This window comes from Centroberyx gerrardi, chromosome 7 (assembly GCF_048128805.1).
Source record: "Centroberyx gerrardi isolate f3 chromosome 7, fCenGer3.hap1.cur.20231027, whole genome shotgun sequence".
Classification (NCBI taxonomy): domain Eukaryota; kingdom Metazoa; phylum Chordata; class Actinopteri; order Beryciformes; family Berycidae; genus Centroberyx; species Centroberyx gerrardi.
Genome location: NC_136003.1, coordinates 7,366,686 through 7,387,836, shown reverse-complemented (window position 1 = coordinate 7,387,836; position 21,151 = coordinate 7,366,686). Strand labels below are relative to the sequence as shown.

At 42.0% G+C, this 21,151-nt stretch overlaps 1 long non-coding RNA gene across 1 annotated transcript; it reads left to right on the top strand.

The window, feature by feature from the left end:
* Positions 1 to 8,431: 8,431 nt before the first annotated feature.
* On the top strand, positions 8,432 to 9,579 carry LOC139921859 (uncharacterized). The gene is made up of 4 exons (XR_011785121.1): positions 8,432 to 8,508; positions 8,636 to 8,764; positions 8,921 to 9,035; positions 9,359 to 9,579. It is a non-coding gene; the product is annotated as an uncharacterized LOC139921859 (long non-coding RNA).
* The last annotated feature ends 11,572 nt before the right edge of the window (positions 9,580 to 21,151 follow it).

Below are 21,151 nucleotides of genomic sequence, written 5' to 3'. Positions count from 1 at the left end.
GAGGCAGACAGACAGACAGACAGACAGACACACACAGATACAGACACAGATACAGACAGACACACACAGACAGACAGACAGACACAGATACAGACAGACAAATACAGACAGACACAGATACAGACAGACAGATACAGACAGACAGACAGACAGACACAGATACAGACAGACACAGACAGATACAGACAGAGCGATACACTGCAGGTGACAGTTTGAAAGCACAAAATACAGACACACCGACGCAGACAGAAAGCACAAAACAGAGGCACGTTTTCGTGTACAAGACTACAGACAGACAGACAGACAGACACAGACAGACACAGATACAGACAGACAGATACAGACAGACAGACAGACACAGACAGGCAGATGCACAGACACACAGGCAGACAGAGGGACAGACAGGCAGCCTCCATCAGAGTGAAGTGTGGCGGTACATCCCTCCTGCTCTCCCTGTGTTGTGCGGATCAGAAGAGAAAAGAGGTACGCTTTTTACATTTGTCTTTCAGCCTTTATTTCTCCGTCTCATCCTGCCGTCCGCTGCGTTTGTTTCTTTCTGTGTGTTTATTTCTGTCTCTCTGTCTCTCTCTCTCTCTTTCTTTTCTCCCTCCTTCTTTTCTTCGTCTGTGTTTCCTGCCCTCCTTTGTGCCCATGATGCGTGCTGTCGTCTCGAGGCGCTGTGCCAACGCCGCCTGATTAAGACCAAGCTGTGTGTTGTCTTGTTCGTGTATCTGTGTGTGTGTGTGTGTGTGTGTGTGTGTGTGTATATATATGCAGATTTGCTTGTTTGGGGCCGGTGGCAGCTGCAAACACTTGTTTGTGGCGTTACATCCGCATGGCGATTGGGGTAAAGGTTGTACGCGTGTGTGAGTGTGTGTGAGCAGGGGGTGTGTTTGTGTGTATGTGCGTACGTCTCTTTTACTATTCACAAGTTCACTGGGTCTCGTATAGGGAGCCAAAACACTGCCAGTCTATCCATTTCAATAATAATAATAATTATAATAATAACAATTTTATTTGTATAGCACTTTTCTAAAAACAATGTTTACAAAGTGCTTAACATACAATAAAACCCAAAAGCACAGTGATGTAAAACTACCACAATAAATTATAGAGCTGAAAAAAAATATATATATATGGGAATAAAAGGTAATACAAGAGATAAACAGGTACAACTAAAAACAAATAAACAAACAAACAGAGATACAATTAAAAACAGATGGAACTTTACATAAAAGTTTGTGCCAAACCACAAGAAAGCAATAAAATGGAGATACAGGTACAAGTAGGCTACACTACTAAGCAAGTCATTCTTAACTAAGAGTTTGTTGTAATCAATAATGTGTTCTTGTTTGACCTGTCTGATCAAATAAAGGTCTAAAAGTCTCTAAAAATGTAGGAAACTTGCAGGTTTTCTCAATTAAGTCACAAAGTGTTGTAACAGAAAATATAATATGTGATTTAAATATGTTAGTATGTTAAATATAACAGTCAGCAGAGCAGATATAACATAAGGCAGGAAATATATATATATATAATATAATATTATAATGGAAGGTAAACCCAGTGAAAGTCACTTTTTAATGCAGTTCACATGCTGTATGTTTCAATATGTTGTTGAATCTGTTCACCAACGTGTTAAATGTCAGTTTTCAGTCTATTTTCGTGGCCTCATTTAAATAAATGGGAAGTAACAATCAGAACACTACAAACTCGTCAAGCTGCATCCAATCTTGGTGAGTAGTTTATATTCTGGTTTTCATGGCGGTCAAGAGCCAAATAACCCCCATGTTAAAACTAAGTGGAATATTGCTTTAACACTACATCGACTAAAGAGACAAAAAACACACACCTCACACTGGAAGACAGGTAATAGGTGTACAACTTGATATGTATAATGTGATTCTCTATGATAAATTCTCTTTTCGCTTGCTTCCCCTCCACAGGGAGGTCAGAGGTCAGGGTCAGCTGGGAGGGATTCAGTATCTTCCTCAAGGACTATTCAGCAGGGCGGATGCCTGCCTAAACGGGAGGGGAGGGGGGTTGAACCCAGGGTGTGCGGTTGTGGGACGGCCTCCCTCTTCATTACGCCTCTCGCTCTCACAACCTTTCTTGTTAGTCATCTATACACCGGCTTGAACAGCAGACGGCTCAAGAGTGACAAAAAGATAATACCTGATCTCTCATGAGGTGGGTTTGAGTTACCACTAACGTGTCTGGGGTTTTAGCGGCCTCTGGTGGAGAGCTGAGGTGAAACAGGCTGCACTTGGTTCAATAGTGAAATGAATAAATGATTTTCCTCATGGTGGAACTTTAACAGATTTTAACAGATTAAGCTGTAATACGCAATGTGAGCTAATCAAAAACAGACATGACCATCCGCACAGATTAACTGTGAATAATGACTCTGTACATAATGAATAGAAAATAATAATAGGGGGGCATTGCAGTTTATAAGTTGATATTTGTTTCGGACATACTGTATGTATTGAAAATGTTTGTATACTTTGTATCTCTGTCTGTCAGTCAGTCAGTCTCTCTCTCTCTCTCTGTGTTTCATGGTGTGCCAGGAGGAAAGCTTGCTTTGAAAGAAAGAAGCTATTGGTGGCAGATGTTACTCTGGCAGTGATGGAATGTGTGTGTGCGTGTGTGTGTGTGTGTGTGTGTATGTGTGTATGTGTGCGCGTGCATTCAAATGTGGCCGTGCAAGCTAAGGCTGCTTTTGTGTTTCTTAATCTTGTATGGTATTTAGTGTTTGTAATGTTGTGTCAATGCAATATTGCCTCTCTCCTTCTGTGTGTGTGTGTGTGTGTGTGTGTGTGTGTGTCTGCACTGCTGCCTGGCCCTGCCTGTGACCGCATCTGTGTGCAGAATAACAATGAGCCTCTCAGCCTACCCAGACTGTGTGTGTGTGTGTGTGTGTGTGTGTGTGTGTGTCTTTGCCAAGGGCTAATGTTGCCCTATTGAGTTTAAAAACAGATTTGAATCCCACCTCTCCTCTCCTCTCCTTTTTTCTGTCTTCTGTCTTTATCTGTCCTGCTCTTTATCACTCTTACTGCTTTTATCTATGTCTCTCACTCTCTGTCACACACACACACACACACACACACTTTCGAGGCAAACATCTCCAGTGACATCTACAATTAGGCTACATTACAGTAACATGTACATTAAAGAATGAAGAAATACACTCTAGACTGTAAATTGAAGTTTTTCAGTTTTCATTTCCATTTTACATTTTAGGCCTCTAGCTGGCACTCTTACCCGGAGCAGAACAGTAGAATAAGCGTCACCTACTGCATCACCAACACTGCAAGCAACCAGCAGCAAGGAGGTCAAAGGTCAGAGCTGCAGTAACCTGATAATATTCCTGTGAGCCTAAAATGATCATGTAAGAGAGAAGTGATAGGACATTTTTTAGGATATGTTGACTCTTTGGATGAGAGGATTCCTCCCAGACCTGGATCAAATAGTACTTGCAAATAGTTTTTAAGGTTTGTTTTATCTTCCTTAGGTGCCAGATGGGTGTGGTTCCCAGAAGATACACACAGGAGTGCCAGTTTAGACATTCCCAGGAAAGTATGTGAAAGCCAGTTCATGTGTGTACTTGGCATTATTATGGGTGAATGTACAGTGCCTCTGGTGAGTGTGTGTGTGTGTGTGCCTATGAGTGTTTGCCTCTTTGTATTTGTGCCTCTGCATGTTTTTCTGTACATGTGCCTATGGGTGTGTGACTTTTTGTTTACATACCTCCGGGTTTGTGGTTTTGTTTACATGTATCTGTGTGTGTGTGTGTGCGTGTGTGTGTGTGTGTGTGTGTTCTACTGTGAGGACTAACAAAGCAAGGCAATCAGATTAATCAGTCTTTCCTCCAGGAGTATACAGAGCATGCATATTTATTACCTCTGGCATTTTTCTCTCTCTCTCTCTCTCTTTCTATCTTTCTCTCTCTAAAACGAACTATATTTGTGCTTGTTGGATAGGTCAGAGCATCAGCTCTTTTCTATCAATAGCTATCAGTAATGGAGGAGCCCTCTACACTGCAAAAAATATTAAGGCAGTTCAACTTAAAAACATAAGTTTTCTTGCTGCCTTAAAATTGTGAGTTGACTGAAGTAGTACTGAATAGTTAGGCCAAAGATCATTAGTTGTTCTAATGTAGAAAAGCTAACTGAGTGAACTTAAGACAATAAGTTCAATCAACAAATGTCTAGTCATGCTGATTCATGTTTCCAAGTTGAATGCATTAATTGATGAACTGAAATCCAGTGTTATTTATTTTTTCACAAGGTTTACTAGGTTTAAGTTCAAGTCCCTCTTGTATCACATGATTAATACACAGTTCAGCATATAGTATGCAGCTGCAATACACTTACTTGAAGTGGATTGTACTTGCCATGTGCATCAGAGAGAAACTTACTTGATTGTGAATTCCCAGATACATAGATAAGATAGATAGTAGATTGTATCATGGTTTTTTTTTGTTTTTGTTTTTTTAAAATCAGAAATTGACCTATTATTCACCAAACATACATATATAACAAGTCTCTATCCTGTAACTTCATTCAAACCAAAAGAAGGAAAAGTTTCTGGAGAGTTAAACCGAATGCAATGCATACTGGGAAGTCTGCTAATAAACTAACAGTGTTGAGTTTAGTGAATGCTTTATAAGGTGTTCTTTCAACTCATAATTTTAAGTCACAAGATGTGAACTCATGATTTTCATAACTAGCTCTTTTAAGTTGAAATTGACAAACACATCTATATACATTGTGTTAATGGATAAAGATGAGTTGATTTCACTAAATTGCACTATGAGTTTTTACAGTGTAAGGCTAGATACAATTGATAATATAGCCAGGTCAATTACCCAGGATCCTCTGCCTGGACGGTTCCATCTGGCCACAGGAGGTTTAACTTAACTTTATTTCTCACAAGATTGTATTATTAACATTAGCTCACATTTCACATAATGTCCCTTTAACTCTTTACCAAATATACTAGAAATGACCACATATATTCCCAAACAAGTCCACCACTCTATAGAAAGTGAAAAAAATCTGCCTGCGTCATCACAACCATATCTACGCGGCAGCAGTTGGGCGGCCCCCTCCCAAACAGAACTCCCACGGCTGGAGTGCGGTAAGTATAGTTTGATACTGAAACGAAATGAACATTAGTACAACTCAACAATTACTCTGACACAAAAGCAATAAATAGAAAGTAAATTGAAACCATGTTTGTGTATTATTTTCCCCCAGTTAATCAGAGAATGTGTAGATGTTAATGTAACAAAAGATTAAAATGGCTTTTTTCCTATTTTTTTCCCAGAATAATGGCAAACAGAGCGAAGAAAATAAACTTTTCTGCAACAGAAATAGAGGTACTGGTTGCCGAGGTTGAATCCAACCAAAAGTTGTTGTTTTGTTCACTCAGTGCAGGTGTAACTAACAAAAAAAAATTCTGCATGGGGAAGGGTAACAAGTGCAGTTAATTCTGTAGGATATGAGGAAAGATCACTGTTAGAAATTAAGAAAAAATGGTTTGATATTAAACTTAGTGCAAAAAAATTTATCACTGCACATAAGCGAGACATTTGTGCAACTAGAGGACAGAGCACAGAAGAACTCTCACCTTTGGACACATGCATTGCCAGCATCACTGGCGATACAGCTCTCTCTGGCATCATAGAACATAGAGACAGTGACACTCTACCCACAGAACAAGCTGGACCATGGAACATCCATATTGACGGTAAAAGAAACAAACCACTGTGTTCGCAAACTTATTTCAATGTGTAAGAGAAAATAATTTTAAGTGACAGACTAACCATGAGATAATTGTGATATTTAGATACAATTTCCCATTTGGCAGACGCTTTTATCCAAAGCGACGTACACATGAGATTTTAATACAACACAAGCAAGGATCTAGTCAGGAGAGAACAACGAGAGTAAGTGCCATAAAGCTAAGTTCTGGTCCAACAGGACATAGGTGCTACGAGGCAGTGCATAGAGGCAATGCATAGAGGCAGATAAAGATTTTTTTTATTTTTATTTTTTTCCATCAGGTGAGAAAGTGTTCGCTAAAGAGCTGGGTCTTTAGCCATTTCTTAAAGATTGAGGGGAAACAAATTGCTTCCTGCAGTCCCCTGGCATGGCAGTGGTCCCCCAGCAGGGCACTCTGGCCCTTCAGCCCGCTGTGTCAGTTCTCTGGGGAGCAGGAGCTTTATACTGCACCCTTCCTCTTCCCATTGGTCAACCCGAAGTCCGCACTCAGCATTAGGCTGATCAGGTAGTGGGTAGGGGTGAATAAGGCACCCTAATTGTCACACACACCAGGTAATCAAAATGAAATCACACAATAACTCAACCCAAGTTAACAAAGACATGCAAAAGTAAATCAAAACATGCAAATAGAAATCATTAAAAGTAGGAAAACAACAAAAGAAAATTATGTAAAACTAACACAAAATAAAGCCACTCCAAGCTAAACCACATGAAACAGACAAAGTATCCACCTCACACCCTCCCCACAGTAAAATGTTGGCAGTCTCTGCAATGAACAAGTTCAATTTCCATCTTTGTATCGGGCAGGCACTTGCCTCCTGATTTGCCCTAACCGGACATCTACTCCTTGGTCATGTCCTTGACCTGGGGCTGTATTCACAAAGCATTTTATCTTTTTGCCTATAGGCAAAACTATACACCCTCTAAAAGTAGGGCAGGGACATCTTAACATATAGATTACACCTCTTTGTGTTACAGGTTATACAGGACTTAATTTTGAAAGTTCTTGAAGTTTGGGGATGAACAAAGTTATTTCCTTTTATATAGAGAGCCAACATCTAATCTGACTAAAAGGTCCTCTTCATTAATATTAGAGAGTGATTGTAAATTCAATAAGAAATCTGTGGTGTCTTTCAAGCACGATGGTAACTGTTTAACTAGAGGGTAAATATGGAAGTCTATGAAGCGAGAGATTTTCTCAGTGAGAGATCCAATGCCCGATACTATAGGTCTCAATCTCCAGATTTCTGTATCTAACCCTAACCCTAACCCAGAATACGCACTCAATATTCAGACTATTACCTATATAGAAAAAAAAGAAAAGTTGCACGCTCTTCTCTGGAGCCTGCGCCTCTCCCTAGTGTCTTTTGCTGACACTAGGGAGAGGCGCAGAAACACGTTTGGGTGCTTCACTTAGGCTAGATCATGGCCATGAATATTATGCTCAACAAATAAGACGGGCTGTAGACCTTAGTTTGTGTATATACTATGTTATGATGAATAGGCCTATAATACTGTGAGTTATTTGAAATCTGTTGATTTATGTTTGTGAAAATCGAATGGGAGAGGATCTTTCAATAAATAATTCAATAAAAATCGTCTTACTCCTGAACAATCTGTCCCCCTCACTTCTGAAATTATGGCTACGCCCCTGGACAAACCACCACCATTGCTGCTAGCAGCTATATTTTGCATTTGCATTAGGGACATGTGTTGTTTCACAGGTTATTTGCTTGTTTTGTGTTTGTTATTGTGCTGCACTTAAGCTAAAGTCAATATAGACATTGTAAAATGTGCATTGCTAAATGATTGACATGTAACCAGGGGATGAGCAGTGAGTATAAAAGTGTGATAAAGGAGCAGATGACATACAGACCAAGTGGGAAAGAGAAACCAGCACAACAGAGCTCTGTAGTAAGTCCTCTTTCTGCATATATTTTAGGATAATAGAATAGGACAAACATCTGACATCTTTTGAGTAGATAATTGAATTGAATAAAAGGATCTAATGTAACGATATCTTGCGCTACTTAGTCTGGGCACCTATGTAGAAACCTGCCTTGGATGTTAGAGGTGAAAGAGAGTGGGTTATCAAGCGGGCTCCTCATATCACAGCTGTTTCACTGAATAAGGCCTAGAACACCTCCAGGAGGCTCATAATAGGCTCAAACCCTAACCCTATAATACATAATAAGATCATAATAAGGCCTGTAAGAGCAGGAGCAGAACATTGACTTTAGAATAGACATAGAAGAGACATGAGACATAAGATCTCCTAACATGAAATATCATATGGCACTGAAACCTGTTGTTCATAGAGATTAACTGTATGACTTTCCCAGCTTATATTCCAATTTTAGAGTGGACTGTGAGAGTTAGAGAGAGAAGTGAACCATGCGTTGTGTTGGCGTAACTGTCATCCTGCTGATGGCACTGCTGTGCATCCAGGACACTACAGCAATATCCAGGGGTAAGTACCACACAGCCACAGCTGCACTGGATAGACAGCAGGAACCAAAACCTGATAAAACTGTTTCAATTACTGTAAAGCACTAGCATTCACACAGTTGATGTTTCTACAGGTGAGATTTTAAGCATCTGTTTACAAAAATATCCAGCCATAAGATGTGGTGCCCTTGGTGCAGGATGGTACAGGATGAATGGGAACCGCTGTATTAAGTTATTCTGGAAAACTGGAGAACCTTATATAGATGCACGTGTAAGACAAACACACACACACAGATGTATCAGTATAGAGACACTAAATGTAACCTCATCCCATGCAGACAGTCATGATGAAACTCCAGTGAAGACTGATACATGTTCATATTTTTTTTTGATTTCAGAGAAAATGTTTCAAGGAAGGTGGTGATCTGGTCTCAATGCACAATGTTGAGGAGTACAGTCAAGTGTTATGTTTGCTGGCCAGGTCCGCCAGGAATCGGCTACGTGTTTGGGTGGGGGGCCAAAGAGGGGTGAGCAATCATGCAGTCAAAAAATAGCTGACTGTCTGGTTGGCTAAATTGATGGATGGATGAACAGTTGGGTGGATGGAGCAAATACCCTGATGTATGAAAGTAACATAATAATTGTTCATCATTCACCTGTAACTAACTGGTTTCTTTTTTCAGTCTAATTACCACTTTATCTGGAGCGACGGCACTCCATGGAAGTTTACCAGATGGGCTTCTCGCCAGCCAGACTTCTTTTTCCTTCACGAGTTCTGTGTGGAGATGAACTACGGAGGTAAGTGAAAATAAGGGGGCTGGAAGAGAGATGATCAAAGAAAAAGAAAGGGATGAAGAAGGTAAAAAATAATGTGTGACTTTTCGGACCTGAAGAAAAAATAACAGCATGTTCATGACACCTACAAACTCATATTGCTTTCATCTCTTATGCTTCTGTGGATCGTTACCTTTTTGAAGTATCATAAGTTTTGTTTTTTTCCACCAATATGTGAATATAACATATATTATTCCACTCTGTAATTGGAGCGTAAAGAGCAAATATTTTGAGCTACAAAACATATTGTCACTGAATGTGATGTTTTCTCATGGCATGTTTTGCAGATTGGGGACGCTGGAATGACGAATATTGCATGAACAGGAAGGCCTTTGTGTGTGCCAAGAAAGGGTGATCATCAATTGATGTTTGCATTCACAATTATTAATTCAAATTCGACTTGAAAGCTTGATTAATTGTGATTCAGTTGGACTAGTGAGTTCCATCTTAAACATTGCAAACACAAGCTTTGTAAAATTACTGCAATAAACGTTCTTGTGCATGGTTACTTGTTATATTTTTGTGTGTATTTATCCATATGACATGTACATCTATCCTGTCTTTCTCTTGTGGAAACTTCATTTTCCTACAGTGAAATATAACTGAAAAGATCTGTTGGCAGTATAACATATGATGCCAGACAATTCTTTGTGCCTTCTGTCAGCTGGAGAGGGAACAAAATGTTCAGTTTCCAGTCCTACACTGCTGAATGCAGTGGCTGCAAAACTCCCACCACTGTCCCCATTATTCAATGCAAAATGTCCTCTTCCAAAAAAGACTGTGTTTTACAAATAAAAATCTATAAATAAAAGATCTTTATTCAAGGCCCCCTCCCCCCTCTTACTAGAGGAAGTGGCATTTCAACTATGGCAAAGTAAAGACATGTGGCTTTCCACCACGTCTTTACTTACATCCACAATGTACAATTTACATGAGGTGAATTGTGTGTGGGGGGGAGCGGATATAAATACACATCCCAAGAGATATGAAAATGAAGTGTACACAATTGAAATATCAAATTTAGAGTAAAGGTATGACAATATAAGGTTTTGATGAGGGTATCAAGTTACATTCGTTGGGGCACCACCTCTTTAGAGGAAAGAAAACAGACCTTTACTTAAACTTATCAGTCATCAATCTGAAAACTGTGAGATCTTTTCAGTTCAGGGATTACTTTTCTCTACAGAGAAGGAAACACAGAACAATGACTTTGTAATAAATGAAAATATTTATTTAACTACCTACTAGACAATATGATCAATGAAATGGGTGAAAATGGAGTTATGCACGTTTGTGTCAATAAACTGGAGAAACGAGGTGGCCGGAAAACTATAGGACTAAATTAGACTATACTAACTTTTCTGATTGAATTGGAGATAATTTTAGTAACGCTTGCATCAACTCTCCGCAGAAAGACACGGAAGATGTTTCAGCCTACTTATTCCGCAGATGGCTCTTACAGGTGCAGGTCTGCGACTGGCTCTCAGCTGTCGACCACAACCTCAGGCAGGATGTAGAGTAGTAGTAGGCCTATTCTTGCTGTGTGGCACAAGAATATGGCAGGCGGCAGTCCGATGCAGTTGTCAGATAGAGAGTTGACACAGAGCTTCTGACTTCTCTAACTTTTACTAATTAACAGATTCAAATAAACTCATCCTTAAAATAACATTTAGCATTTTTTTCAAACTAGCTCGCTGTTTAAAAGCGGCCCTCACCCCCGCCATTCCTGAAAAAAAGTCTTGTAATGTCAGAATCGATGAAGCAAGCGAGTAAACATAGTAAACTAGTCAACTTGCTACCTACCTCTTCACTTGTCATTGTTTGTGGCACAAGTAACCTTCAGAGGGAGAAATGCCAGGCAAAGGGAGACTGGTAACCAGCGACACTTCTCCGTAGGTACGGTTAGCTTAACTATTAGCCTTTATGCACGGTGCTTTGCAATGTTGTCCTTTTTAGGCCTCCGTAGTGCAGTGGGCGTATAGAGAGCCTAAGTCCCTCCCCTTCCGGTGGACCACCATGGGACCTTATTTCGGAAAAAATATGTACGGTAGTCAACGGCGAGAGACAAATAATTGTTTGATCCCGTTTGAATTGTGCCATGAATTACACATATGATGTTTTGTCAATTTAAATGATAATTTTGCAAGTCAAGAAAGTCGCAGTTTGTCATAAAACTGTTGAACTATAAGACTGTAAAAATACGTAATTAGAAAGACTACACACCCAAAAGTCGCGCAAGTGACGTAACTTCCTCTCTCCACAAGCTACCCAGAGCCGCTGAAGCTAAGTCCCTCTCAGATAGCAGGAGTATTATACACAACCTGGAAGGTAGACAGTAAGAATGGATTTAAACTGGTTTAGGATAGTTTTAGTACAGTGGGGGCTAACGTTAACGCGATGCCTGTGTGTTTCCTATGTTTCGTTCCATGTTGGTGTTGGTGACGTATATTGTGCGAGACGAGAGATGTAGTTCACTGAGCGGTTTCACACAAAACTAAACGTTACTGTACTGTTTTACAACAAACTGCGACTTTCTTGACTTGCAAAATTATCTTTTAAATTGACAAAACATCATATGTGTAAGTCATGGCACAATTCAAACGGGATCAAACAATTATTTGTCTCTCGCCGTTGACTACCGTACATATTTTTTCCGAAATAAGGTCCCATGGGGGACAGCGGAAGGGGAGGGACTTAGGCTCTCTATATGGCTTTATTTACAAATTTGTTGCAGTCTCTATCACCCTCTAGTGGTCAGAAAATTTCACGTATTGCAGCTTGCAGGTTAATGATTACCCTGTTCAATAGTGAGCCACCATTTTGTGTGCTACGGCATGGCACACCTGTTCCTGATTAGCGATCAGGTAAAATTGCCCTGGGGCCGTATCCACAAACATTCTGAGAGTCCTCTCAGAGAGCTCTTATCTTAGCCTAAAATTCCTTAGCAAGGACTCCCAGCTTAGGAGTGATTTAGGAAAGTTCTCAGAGCAACTCTGAGCAAGGAATGGACAAGAACTTTTATCTTAGTGAGGAGGTGTGGTTGACCCCGTTGCTAGGTATGATGCTCTCTTTGGACGCTGTCATTGGTTGATCAAGAAAAATCAACACGCCTCTTTTTGTCATCCAGAATGAACACAAGGAATCACACAGGATAAAACACAATTTACTCAATATTAATGCGTGGTTTGCTTATACTTTCAAAAATAAAATCAAAATAGAGCTCACTGGACAAAATCTTTGAAAACCATACGAACAGTACTTTTTAATACTTGTACCATCCTCACAGGTAGACGCATTATGCCTTTATTTGGGCGAATGCAGTAATGTAATTATACTTTACTAATTTGATGTTAAGATTTGGTGAAAATGGCTCACGACTCGTGAGTAGTATTAGTATAATTTATAGACTATATTGGCAAGCCTATATGAATAGGATTTTTGAACAAAAGTATATTGCCAATGATGCGGACGTGTGTCCCATCAGTGACCAGACAATACAGAGAAAACTCACTATATCCATAGCTGCTGTTCTGTTGGTGCACGGTGCGCACGTCCAGTGGGAATTAAATAGGTTGCGTCACAATATGAGGCTGTGAAACAGCTGTGATTGTTTGTGTGATTGTTCTACTATGTGGTTGCATAAACCTAAATTATCACTGCTGCACTGTTTGCCTGTTGCTAAATATCTTAACATTGTGATGACTTTGCACGTGCTTCTCATAGTCTTGTTGTTTATCTGAACCTGTGATTTTCATGTGATTTTATATTGTACTGTAATGTTTGTAATTGCTGATTTCCATAGGATTTGTTGACGGTAAGCAATGCATTAAAAAACACCAGCCTTATCCTTTAAGTTGATCATATAATATAGATTAGTTTATGCTTGCAAAGATAAATACTACAGTTTGTTTCTAACTCTCTCACTCTGCCTTCCTTGTTGCCCTTTGTACTTCTTTCTTTCTGTTTGACCTTATTGTAAACCACTATAGATGACAGTGTCAACCTAATGACTGAAATGTGAAAATATGTTTGGCTTCCTGGTTATTTTTTCATCTGTTCGTCATTCGTTTCCAGTTACCGTGTGTGTGGGAGAGTGAGAGTCGCAAAAAAAGAAAGAGCTCCAGTTAGAATAGTGTTACTGTGAGAGAGAAAATGAAAGTGAGAGAGGCTATGTGTGTGTGTGTGAGAGTAGGCTACGTGTGTGAGTACGTGTGTGTGCGCCCGCGTGTGTCAGTGTGTGTCTGTGCTTAATGCCAGACTGATGGTGTGAACCGGCTAGTTGATTGTCCTGCTGCCATTGATATGGAGATGGAGAGGGAAGAAAGGAACTTTTTGTGTGTGTGTGTGTGTGTGAGAGTGTGTGTATGTGTGTGTGTGAGAGAGAGAGAGAGAGCGTGTGCCTCAAATCCTGCCATGATCACTCACTTGCATATAGCCGAACTATATCATAAGTAAATAATGTTGTGAAAATCAAATAGATCAATGCTGTTTTTTCCAGAGGGAAATTAAATTGTCACAGCAGCAGCATAACATTTGAGATGCAATAAACAACACAATAAAAGCAAATAAAGGAATACAAATGCTGTAATCAGCCCCCAGCCTACTGACATATCAGCATATGACACAGTAATCATGCTGAACACGGACTCCCAACCCCCCGTACAAAGCATTTAGCACAGCAAACAGTAAGATGAAACTTATCTCCTGAGACCCCGCGTCCTCATATGAGGGCATGGGATTTTTATACATCATTTCTGTTGACTGAGACCTGAGACCAGTTTTTGCTGCCATCTAGTGGAATCAATAGCACCATCTGTAGAAGAGGTTGTAAACAAGATGGCGTAGATCACTGGAAACTCGTCTACGGGCGCACAAACAAAAGTAGACAAGATTAAAAAAACTGCATAAATTTTGATGCTGAAATGTGTTTATTTACAATTATCAGCATTTGTAGTTTGGTATGGCATACTAATTAGTCATTTTTTAGTGATAGTTTTGAGCCAGAACACCATTAATCACGCAGTACTTGTGTGAGGACAGTGGGAATATATCCCCATGAAATTCATCCAGAGAGTGGGGAGAAGTCAAGGAGAACTGGGCCGAAAAGGGCCGAAAGTAACACTTTGCTAGTTACCTCCGCCAAGGAGGTTATGTTTTTGGTGCCGTTTGTTTGTTTGTCTGTTCGTTTGTCTGTTAGCAGGATTACGGAAAAACTACTGGCCCGATTTTCATGAAACTTCGTGGAAGGGTGTAGCATGGGCCAAGGAAGAACCCATTACATTTTGGAGCGGATCCGGATCCGATACACAAACAAGCAATAATAGCACGAACCTTGGCAGAGGTCTGCGCTCTCCGAGTGCCCTTCTAGTTTTGCATGCGATAAAATTAGTCTACATTGTTTTTATTTATATATGTTTTTGCACTGCAAGGTTATTACATTGAAATAAAGAATTTGATGCATATTGGTGACTTTCTTGTGCTATGCAATACAGGGTAATATTATAATGTTAATGATACAACGTAAACCCATTGTCCTAATATGAGGACATAATATTTTTCATAAACTACTTACTCTTCAAAGATGTTGCTTACACAAAATTAAAGTAGGGGTCTTAGGAGGTTAAATGAGCCATTGCAACAGCATATAGTAACAGGATATAGCAAAGAAATATATAGGAATATAGCAAAAGAGGGTTTTTGAAGGGTCATACCAATACCAATATTTTTGGATTGAAGCTGCTGATGGCTGATATTTTGTGCCGATATTCTGCATGTTTGAATTTGACCATTTTCTTGCCAAATACATTTTTAAAAATCCCCAAAATTACAAGGATTCAGTATTTCCTTTTTTATTCTTGTCAGGGTGGAAAAGCCTCTGAAACACCATTCATTGCAAAGCAAATGTCATTTAGTCTATTATTGAGTCCTAAAATCCTAATGTATCCTTTCTTAAAATAAGTGAAAAAAATCTGCCACTGGGGTGAGATGATTTCACTTGTTTCCAATGCAGTTTCACTTGTTTCAGGAACTTTCTAGAAATGAATGTCATTATCTTGAAACAAGTCAGAATAAGGCAAACTTCTTGAAACAAGTGGCAGATGTTTTCACTAGGATTTAAAATAGAATAGCTTTTCTTTTTTTTTGTAACTAGCTTGTCTCCTCCCTCACTGTTTAAAAGCGGCGCTCACCCCCTCCCATTCCTGAAAATTGTTTCATAATGGCGGAATCGATGAAGCAAGCGAGTAAACTTGTTAAACTAGTAAACTTGCTGCCTACCTCTTCACTTGTCGTTGTTTGTGGCACACATAACCTTCAGCAGGAGAAATGCCTGGAAAAGTGAGACTGGTAACCAGCGACACTCCTCCGTAGGTACGGTTAGTTTAGCTATTAGCATTTGTGCATGGTGCTTTGCAATTTTGTCCTTTGTAGGCCCCCGTAATGCAGTGGGCGTATATGGCTTTATTTATGAAGTTGTTGCAGTCTCTATCACCCTCTAGTGGTCAGAAAATTATGCTTATTGCAGCTTTAACTAGAGATGTATGTAAAAAAATATGGGCTAAAGCATGAACAGGGTGTGCACAATAGCAGCAGTAGAAGCGCTTCAGACAAAGAAAAGCGACTGAAAAATATGTACTATAAATGAAACTGATTCTATGCCCCACATATACAGTACATAAACCAAGAAAGATATTAATTATAAATGAGCAGTTGTGACAGTCACCTCTAGTTTGTGGTGGGGAAATGCTCTTAAATTTTCTTCAACCATCTGTCCCACTCAATTGTAAAAAGTGTTCATGTTTTTTCTTATTTTGTCTCCATCTTTGGTGCTCATTGCTGTGGTGTTTCTGCACTTCCCAGAGATCACCTGTCAATCACTGTTGGCGGAGCTTGGAGTTTCTGCAGGTGGCGCTCTTTTCTTTGTCTGTTCAGCCATGGTGGCTATCACTGCTCATGCTAACTACCCAGTTCTGTTTTTTCCAAACTGGAATATAGCTTGAATCACTATTTTGTTAATGCACATTTATTTATTTGAAAATGTCATTTAAAGTCCCAGTTCAAGGTTTGCCTTAAAGGTTTTCTTGAAACCGGAACTTTAAAATTCAGCCAAGCAATCTGCCAGAGATGCAGTTGTCACGCATGTGGAGAAACTCAGGGACTGGACCCAAATACAATCAGAGAGAGCGAGAGCGAGAGAACTTGGTAGAAGCAAGAGCTTTAATAAAAAAAACTAAGGCAGGCAATCCAAAAGGCAGATAACAGAAAACAGGACAAAAGGCAACGAGAACAGAAAGTCCAAACCTGGCAGGATCGTGTCTTAACAGACTAGGACAGGACAACACAGGCGTGAACACTGAACAACAGACTGGCACAGACTACAAGAAACAAGACTAGGGGCAAGTGGCCTGGGGGTAGGACAGGAGCAGAGCGGGAGACCTCAGGCGGACAGCCTCGAGGCAGGACAGAAGGGCAGTGCAGGTCTGGATGACTGCCTGGATACTGGCGACGAAGATGGAGCAGCTCCGGAGATCGACCTGGAAGCTGGCGATGTAGAAGAAGCAGCAGCTCCGGAGGACGGGCAGGTGGACGACCAGACCAGCGGAGCGGTCTGGAGGACAGGCAGACGGACGACCTGGAGACCGGCGACGCAGGCGGGACCGCTCAGGAGGTAGACGACGATGGCGGGACCACTCAGGTGCAGCAAGCACCAGAAGATCAGGCTGCAGGTCGGGGCAGGCTGCTGGATAAGCAACCGGCATCTGGAGCTCCGGACCGGAGACAGGAATGCAGGACCGGAGAAGGGGGACTGGAGTACAGGATTGGAGGTCAGAGACTGGAATGCAGGACCGGAGGCTGGAGTGTAGGACCAGAGGCCGGGGCCTGGAGTACAGGATCGGAGGCTGGGGACCGGAGCACAAGACCGAAAACCGGAGACTGAAGTGCAGGACCGGAAACCGGAGACTGGAGTGCAGCACTGGAGTCCGGCGGCTGGAAAGCAGGACCGGCACTGGTGTTACAGGAGTCACCGGAGACACAGGAGTTGTCGGAGTCACTGGAATCACTAGAGGTACTGGAGTTGACCAGAGACTGGAATGCAGGACCGGAGTCCTGCAGTGGCCGTCGGCGGAGATGGCCAACGGGGAATAGCAGGGCGTCGGCAAATGCGGCCGACGGCTGGGGATCTGGCCGGACGACGGCAGGCATGGCTGGAGGAGCCAGAGGAACAGGAGGCTGCTGGAGCACAGCCACAGGAGACTGCTGCAGAACTGGTACTGAAGACTGCTGCAATTCAGGCTCAGCGGATTGCTGCCACACAGGAACAGAAGGCTTTAACAGTTCAGAAACAGAAGGCTTTTGCAGCATATGAACAGGAGACCGCCGCAGCTCGGGGACTGGGAGCTTTCGCGGCGCAGGAACAGGCTGGACTTCAGTAGTGGCGCTGGGCAGCGAAGAATCAGTGACGCTGGGCAGTGGAGTCTCTGTAGAGAGCCAATGGCATCGGAAGCCATGGGGTCCACGCCTCCTCTTGGAGACTCCACTGTACCCCGTGAGAATGATGAGGAGAGTCCCCTCAAAGGGTGACCGATGGGCTTCTGGGCAGCTCCTCAGTTGTTCCGTAAAAGACCCACGGGGTTCAGGGAATACTGGATCAGGACGAGCAGGTAGCGAGCTAGCCGGCTCAGGACAGGCAGGTTCAGGACAGGCAGATAACAAGCTTGCCGGCTCAGGACAGGAGGGCTGTAGGCTCATGAACCCGAGCCTAACCGACTGGAATGCAGGCTGGTAGCGAGCAGTCCGAGGTGCAGGTTGAAGGCTAGCAGGTCCAAGGCTAGCAGACGGGGAGACAGGCTGGTGGCTAGCAGGCTGGACGCTAGCTGGCCAGGAAGCAGGCAGAGATGCAGGGGTGTCGAGGAAGCTCTTTATCTACTCAGGTAGTGAGCTCCTCAGCCAGGGCTTGGAGGACACTACCCTGCATGCCCAGCTCTGAGCAGCCAGCTGGTGCTCCGAACAAGTAGCTTTCCTCCAAATACCATAAAGGTGCTGGAGGGAGAAAAACAGCTCCTCACGTTCCTCCTCAGAAATACCGGCTGCTGGGTCCATGTTAGCCAGTTTGTACTGTCACACATGTGGAGGAACTAAGGGACTGGACCCAAATGCAATGACCGGCAGAGAGAGAACTTGGTAGAAGCAAGAGCTTTAATAAAAAACTAAGGCAGAGTCCAGAACTAAGACAGGCAATCCAAAAAGGCAGATAACAGAAAACAGGACAAAAGGCAACAAGAATAGAAAGTCCAAACCTGGCAGGCTCGTGGCTTAGCAGACTAGGACAGGACAACACAGGTAACACACGCGTGAACACTGACCAACGAACTGGCAGAGACTACAAGGAAACAAGACTAGATATACACACACAGACAGATTACAAATGGGGGACAGCTGGCAGGCAGGGGAGAGTCCGGGAGGTGATAGGCAGAGGCAGGCAGGAGGAGAGGGAACAAGGTAACTTGGCTAACGAGGGTGATGCAGAGCAGGTGTGGAGGGAAGGAGCATAGAAGGGAGGAAAGTCCAAGGGCATCTGGTGGACAGGTGGAGAATGGCAGGACTGGGGAGTGAAAGGAAGTGATGGACCGGACAACAGGAGCAGACAGGGGCAGACAATGACAGGACACAAGGGCTAGGGCTGAGATCGCGACAGATCGCGACAGATCGTGACAGATCGTGACAGCAGTAGCTTAGTGTTTTATCCCATAGCACCTCAGCATGAGCATTTCTGAATGTCAGTAAACGGGAATGACTCTGCTCACACTCCCCAATTCCCAATACCCATTTAGTAGCTTAATTATGAACTTAACAGAGGAAAAAAATCATCCCTCTCTCACCCTCTTTCTCACGTCTCATCACTCCTCATGCCTTCATATCTGTCTCTCTCTCTCTCTCTCTGTCTCTCTCTCCCTCTGTCATTGCTGGTCTTTTGTTCCTGGCAGCATGAAAGCCAATTGCAGTTTTAGTTTGGCACCGGGCCAGAATCCAGAAGATATTTGGGGGAGCACATGTGCACGCACGCACGCACACACACACACACACACACACACACACACACCCCAATGTCATTCTCATTAGCTCTCGTTAAAGAAGACATTAACGATCCAGGAACTGTGTTTCAAAGTTAAGTTGAGAGCTACACACTGATGCATTTCTCTTCCTGTCTGTCTATCTATCTATCTATCTATCTATCTATCTATCTATCTATCTATCTATCTCATGGAGACTCCTACTTATGTGGACTGCTTCAGACATGCTGCCATTTAATACCGTTTTATATTAGATTTATTCCTCCAAATAAAAATGTATAGCAATTTATGAGTGGAGCAAGCAGAGTTGGGAATGTTGCTGATGTAAAGTATCTAAGTGAGTGGGAGTTGTTGTTAAACATAAATTCTCTTCTCTTCTTTCTCTTTTCCTTCCCCCTCTATCTATTGCCAGTGTCAGGCATTGTGAATCAGCATTAAAATCGTCTAGTGTGACCTAGCCTTCAGTCAAAGCACGTAGTTCAGTCAGTAAATAAATATTGCTTTGTGATTAGCTCACTGTCACACACACACACACACATGCACGCACACACACACACACACACACACACACACACACATTGCCTCATCAAAACATAAACATAACAGCATGCACCGTAAGCCAACAAAGAGGCCATGTGTGTAGAAATGTTGCGTTTTGTGTAATTTAGTCACTGCAGGGTTGGACAGTGTTCCTCTCACCCTCAAGGCTGGAAATTTTACTTAATTTAATTTGTAGTATTCAGTTCAATCCAAAGCTATACATGGATCATATATGATGGACATGGATTTTACGTAGGAGTCACACCTGCTGTATGGCTGTTGTTAAAGGATAATTCCAGTTATTTTCAACCTGGGTCTTATTACCTCCACCAAGGAGGTTATGTTTTCGGTGCCGTTTGTTTGTTTGAAACTTCGTGGAAGGGTGTAGCATGGGCCAAGGAAGAACCCATTCAATTTTGGAGCGGATCCGGATCCGACTCACGAACAAGCAATAATAGCACGAACCTTGGCAGAGGTCTGCGCTCTCCGAGTGCCCTTCTAGTTTTATTTTGGGTTCGACTGTTGGAGATTGCTTTGGCTCCTTCAGTACAATGATCCCTGCAAACTGAAGTAATACTGTACATATCTCACACTACAAGAGCCTTGCTGATCTTGTGCTAACAGGTGCGTGCACCGAACTGGCACCGACATGGTGATTTTGTCTCAGATCTCAAAAACTTGTCTGGGATAGCTAAATCGGCCCTAAAGTCTTATAGTGTGTGCCCTGCTTATGTGACGAGATTTTGAACACAATCAATTGTCATGATGGCAAAAACTCGGAAAGTAAGGCGCAGGTTGAAAATAATTGATGAACAATTGTCCTTTTTTTTATGATAAGTAGTTTTTATTGTTTTTCTTTTAAACAGAACAAGGAAACACATCAGACAGCCTACATCATATAACAATGGATTGACTGAATGAAACAGGACACATGGAATAGAAACAAAGTTACAGAATTACATGTGTGATCAGCAGACAACACTGAGAAAACTAAAATGTACAAAGTAAGGACTAAAATAGACAAAAAAAACAACAACAAAAAAACATAATAAAAAATAAATAAACACAGCAAACAAACAAAAATAGTTATCTGGCAGATATATAGGCTATTAACTGTCACATGTCACAAGTCTAGATGGTTATTGGGGATTTGAGCTAATGTGTTGTCATAAAGGCCAAGGCCTCAAGGTCCGTTAATGAAGGAAATGTAGTTAGCCCATTTTGTATGGTATTTCTCCACTTGGTTGATGAGCCTGAAAGCGAGACCCTCATGGGCTGCCGCAATACCAAGAGAGAAGAACCACAATACCAAGAGAACCACACATTGACTGGTGGTAAGGTGGTCGCCTTCCATTCCGTAATTTTCTCCCCAGCATGAGGGATGTGTGGACCCAGTCTGCCTGAGGCACAGGGAGGGCTTTTAGGGGAAGAGGATCACCCAGAACAAACAGGCTGGGACAGAATGGGATA